Raw genomic sequence first — 6,108 nt, forward strand, 5'->3', positions numbered from 1 at the left:
GGTTTATCTTCTAATCTCTTGCAACACAATGATGAAGAGAGGTTGAGGAGAAAGGATATGTAGTACTAATAGGTACCTAATAAATATTTAGTGAATAATCATTCACATCTATAACACTTTTGATCAAGTTTCTTGGTGTGTTGTGGCAGCACCATATCAAAGAATTCAGTCAGACCACTTTTCATCCAAGTACAGGCATATAATAAGGATTGACACCCCTCCAAAATGGACTAGATTCCACAAAGAAACTACAACTTCAGAGAAAGCAAGATGATAAAGATGCAGTTATATAACAGAAGTTATGAATATTAAAATGCAGGAGGAATTTGTCAAGAACTTAGGTAATAGAGGAGGGGTGTCTTATATGGTTCAGTGATCGAACACCCTGGTGGTTCTTCTTTCTGATTGGCTAGCTATTGTGATCCTGTCCAGTCAAGATGGATAGTTAGGTTTTGTGGTCCTGTCTTGGACTAAATGGATGATGTGGTTGTGGTTAAGTATAAGAACACACTGATTCAAATATGCGAACTAGATCTGGGGCTAGCTAGGGGCAGTGGCTCTATTGATTCTGGGGTCCTAAGGAGTGGTTACAGTCAGACTGTGTGGTTAAATCAGGGCATGCCTGCTGTTCAGTGGGACCCATAAGGTAGTTAGAATGTTGGGGCTGGGGGAAGCTTTATCAAAATTTCATCACTTTCATGTTCACTAAGTACTTTCTTCACAACAACCCTATGCAAGTATCAGTATCCCCATTATACAGATGAAGAAAATAAAGCTCAGAGTGTCAGAACAAGAAATGAATGAGTGAATGAAGAGAAAAAATGTTCTCAAAGAATATTGTTTTTCAATGATTGATTTGTTACAATGAAAAATAGACAACAATATGAAATATCTCATCAGAAAAACAACTGACCTAGAAAAAAGATCCAGAAGAGATGATATAAAATTTATTGTTCTACCTGAAAACCATGATCATAAAAAGAGCCTAGACATCATCTTTCAAGAAACTGTCAAGGAAAACTGCCCTAATATTCTAGAACCAGAGGGTGAAATAGATATTGAAAGAATCCACCAATCACCTCCTGAAAGAAATCTCAAAAGAAAAACTCCTAGGAATATTGTAATAAATTCCAGAGATCCAGGTCAAGGAGAAAAAATTGCAAGCAATCAGAAAGAAACAATTCAAGTATTGTGAAAATGCAATTGGGATAACATGAGATCCAGCAGCTTCTACATTAAGGGATTAGAGGGCTTGGAATATGATATTCCAGAGGTCAAAGGTGCTAGGATTAAAACCAAGAATCACCTACCCAGTAAAACTGAATATAATATTCAAGGTGAAAAATGGATATTCAGTGAAACAGAGGCCTTTCAAGCATTCTTGATCAGATCAGAGATGAATAGAAAATTTTTACTTTCAAATACAAGAATCAAGAGAAGCATGAAAGGGTAAACAGGAAAGAGAAATCATAAGGGACTTACTAAAGTTGAACTGTTTACATTCCTACATAGAAAGATAGTATTTGTAACTCTTGAGACTTTTCTCAGTATTAGGGCAGTTGGAGGGAAAATGCATACATACATAACATACATATATATTTGTGTGTGTTTATGTATGTGTATATATACACAAATACACATACAGAGAGAGAGCACAGGGTGAATTGAATATGGAGGGATGATTTCTAAAAAATATAAAAATAAAATTAAGGGGTGAGAGAGGAACATATTAGGAGAAGGAAAGGGAGAGAAATAGAATGCGGTAAATTATCTCTCACATAAAAGAGGCAAGAAAAAGCTTTTACAATGGAGGAGAAGACAGGGAGGTGAGAGAGAATAAATGATCCTTACTCTCAGCAGATTTGGCTCAAAAAGGGAATAACACATACATTCAATTGGGTACGAAAATCTGTCTTACCCTACAGCAAAAGAAGGGAAGGGATTAGAGGGAGGGATGAGATGATAGAAGGGAGGGTAAATGGGAAGAGGGGGTAATCAGAAGCAAATACTTCTGAGGAGGGACAGGATCAAAGGACAGTATAGCATAAATGGAATGGAGGGAAATATAGTTAATTTTTTCACAACATGACTTTTATAGAAGTGTTTTGCATGACTACACAGGTATAACTTATATTGAATTGCTTGCCTTCTTAATGGGGTGGGTGGGGAGGGAAGAAGGGAGATAAGTTGGAACTCAAAGTTTTAAGAACAAATGATAAGAATTTTTGTTATATGCAATTGGGAAGTGAGATACACAGGCAATAGGGTATAGATATCTATCTTGCCCTACGAGAAAACAGAGGGGAAGGGGACAAGACATTTGGGGGGTTGTGATAGAAGAGAGGGCAGATTGGAAGAAGGGGTAATCGGAGTACATGCCATCTTGGGATGGGAGGAGAGAAGAGATGGGGAGAAAATTTGGAATTCAAAATCTTGTGAAAGTGAATGTTGAAAAGTAAAAATTAATTAATTAATTAACCACCTTTTAAAAAGTGAACTAGAGAAGGAAATGGCAAACCACTTGAGTATCTTTGCTAAGAAAACCCCAAATGGGGTCATGAGGAGTCAGACCCAACTGAAATGACTGAAAAACAACAATAACGGAGGAGCCAAGGTGGCGGAGTAGAAACAAACACATACACTAGCTCCGAACGCACAGCCCATAAAATATCTGTAAAAAAGAACTACCAACAAATTCTGGAGAAGCAGAAGCCATAGAACAACAGAGCTGAGGAGATTTCTGTTCCAGAGAGACCTGAAAACCTCTCGCAAAAGGTCCTTCGAGCTGCGGACACGGAGCAGAGCCCAGCCCTGCGTTGGCCATATGGTACCAAGAGGAGCAGATCCGAGCAGGCTTCAGGGACGGAATCTCCAGCAGCCAAGCGGATCCCTCCACCCAAAGGTGACAAGGGTGGGTGAGAGGGTCTCTTTGGCAGGTCGAGAGGGGAGTGGGGTGTCCCCATAACTCAGGCATCCTTGGAAGGCAGCAGTGGAGGCCACAGCGGACCGGGCCTCCCCAAGGAGGCAGGAGCCAGGATCCATTGTTGAAGGTCTCTGCATAAACCCCCTGAGGGAATTGAGCCCACGAGGTGGCCCTGCCCCCACCTGAGCCCCTAAACTTGATCTCACACTGAATAGCAGCCCTGCCCCCGCCAAAAGCCCTGAGGCTGGGAAACAGCATTTGAGTCTCAGACCCCAAGCACTGGCTGGGAGGATCTGGAGGCTAAGTGGGTATGAAGAGAATATTCAGAAGTCAAGTCACTGGCTGGGAAAATGCCCAGAAAAGGGAAAAAAAATAACACTATAGAAGGTTACTTTCTTGGGGAACAGGTATTTCCTCCCTTCCTTTCTGATGAGGAAGAACAATGCTTATCATCAGGGAAAAACACACAAGTCAAGGCTTCTGTATCCCAGCCCACTCAATGGGCTCAGGCCATAGAAGAGCTCAAAAAGGATTTTGAAAATCAAATAAGAGAGGTGGGGGAAAAACTGGGAAGAATAATGAGAGACATGCAAGCGAAGTATGAAAAACAAGCAAACACCCTGCTAAAGGAGACCCAAAAAATGCTGAAGAAAATAACACCCTGAAAAATAGGCTAACTCAATTGGCAAAAGAGATTCAAAAAGCCAATGAGGAGAAGAATGCTTTCAAAAGCAGAATTAGCCAAATGGAAAAGGAGGTTCAAAAGCTCACTGAAGAAAATAGTTCTTTCAAAATTAGAATGGAACAAATGGAGGCCAATGACTTTATGAGAAACCAAGAAATCACAAAACAAAACCAAAAGAATGAAAAAATGGAAGATTATGTGAAATATCTCATTGGAAAAACAACTGACATGGAGAATAGATCCAGGAGAGACAATTTAAAAATTATGGGCCTACCTGAAAGCCATGATCTAAAAAAGAGCCTAGACATCATCTTTCATGAAATTATCAAGGAAAACTGCCCTGAGATTCTAGAACCAGAGGGCAAAATAAGTCTTCAAGGAATCCACAGAACACCGCCTGAAAGAGATCCAAAAAGAGAAACTCCTAGGAACATTGTGGCCAAATTCCAGAGTTCCCAGGTCAAGGAGAAAATATTGCAAGCAGCTAGAAAGAAACAATTCAAGTATTGTGGAAATACAATCAGGACAACACAAGACCTAGCAGCTTCTACATTAAGGGATCGAAGGGCATGGAATAGGATATTCCAGAAGTCAAAGGAACTAGGACTAAAACCAAGAATCACTTACCCAGCAAAACTGAGTATAAGACTTCAGGGGAAAAATTGGTCTTTCAATGAAATAGAGGACTTTCAAGCATTCTTGATGAAAAGACCAGAGCTGAAAAGAAAATTTGACTTTCAAACACAAGAATGAAGAGAAGCATGAAAAGGTAAACAGCAAAGAGAAGTCATAAGGGACTTTAAAGTTGAACTGTTTACATTCCTACATGGAAAGACAATATTTGTAACTCTTGAAACTATTCAGTATCTGGGTACTGGGTGGGATTACACACACACACACACATAGAGACAGAGTGCACAGAGTGAATTGAAGAGGATGGAATCATATCTTAAAAAAATGAAATCAAGCAGTGAGAGAGAAATATATTGGGAGGAGAAAGGGAGAAATGGAATGGGGCAAATTATCTCTCATAAAAGAGGCAAGCAAAAGACTTAGTGGAGGGAAAAAGAGGGGAAGTGAGGGGAAAACATGAAGTTTACTCTCATCACATTCCACTAAAGGAAGGAATAAAATGCACACTCATTTTGGTATGAAAACCTATCTTACAATACAGGAAAGTGGGGGATAAGGGGATAAGAAGGGTGGGGGGGGATGATGGAAGGGAGGGCAAGGGGAGTAGGGAGCAATTTGAGGTCAACACTCAGGGGAGGGACAGGATCAAAAGAGAGAATAGAAGTAATGGGGAGCAAGATAGGATGGAGGGAAATATAGTTAGTCTTATACAACACGACCATTATGGAAGTCATTTGCAAAACTGCACAGATTTGGCCTATATTGAATTGCTTGCCTTCCAAAGGGAAGGGGTGGGGAGGGAGGGAGGAAAAGAAGTTGGAACTCAAAGTTTTAGGAATAGCTGTCGAGTACTGTTCTTGCCACTAGGAAATAAGAAATACAGGTAAAGGGGTATAGAAAGTTATTTGGCCCTACAGGACTAAAGAGAAGATGGTGACAAGGGCAGAGAGGGATGATAGAAGAGAGAGCAGATTGGTGATAGGGGCAATTAGAATGCTCGGTGTTTTGGGGTAGGGGTAGGGGAGAAAATTTGGAACCCAAAATTTTGTTAAAATGAATGTTAAAAGTTAAATAAATAAATAAATTTAAATTTGAAAAAAAAAGAAAGAAAATAACATGTGAAATTAAACATAAACTTAAAAAGAAAAATAAACCATATGCAATACGGATTCAGAGCTTTGCGTATAATCATCTCTTTTTGTCCTCCTTTTCATATGCAACTGTTCATGTTGTTTGCTGTTTTGTTCAAGTTAAAAATACCAAAAAAACCCTGAAGAAACCCTAAACACAGCAAAAGGGGAAATTATGAAAAGAAGAGATTAAACAGAAAGGCAACACTGAGTTGTTACATAAAACCGGAAGCTAGAATTCTGGAGAAAAGAGTAAATTAAGTGAAAAAATCCAAATAATGCAAATTAAAATAGAAAAAGAATTTACACTGTATGAAGGAAAAAAAGGAAAGTCATAGATCATAGTTCTAAAGAAAATACCTAGATTCTCTGTATAAGAAATAATTTAAATGGCATAATTTTAGGAAAAAAATTAAAGCAAAAAAATTAAAATTTTTAATAAAATTTTTAAAAAATTAAATTAAGTTCACAAAAGAAATTCCAAAAATAAAAATTCTAGGCAAGAGAGTTCTTCCAAATATTCAAGGAAAACTTAACTCTAATATTATATAAATTGCTTACAAAAATATATTAGGTATCCTTTCAAAGTCCTTTTACGAGACAAATAGCTGAAATAATAAAGAAGAAAAATCTCTGAGTAATAACTTTCATCGATACTGATGTAAAAATACTGAATAAAAAATCATACAAGAACATAAAAAAAAACCAACAACAATCACCATCCAAGGTGAAAGTAT

The sequence above is a fragment of the Notamacropus eugenii genome, chromosome 1 (assembly GCF_028372415.1).
Source record: "Notamacropus eugenii isolate mMacEug1 chromosome 1, mMacEug1.pri_v2, whole genome shotgun sequence".
Classification (NCBI taxonomy): Eukaryota; Metazoa; Chordata; class Mammalia; order Diprotodontia; family Macropodidae; genus Notamacropus; species Notamacropus eugenii.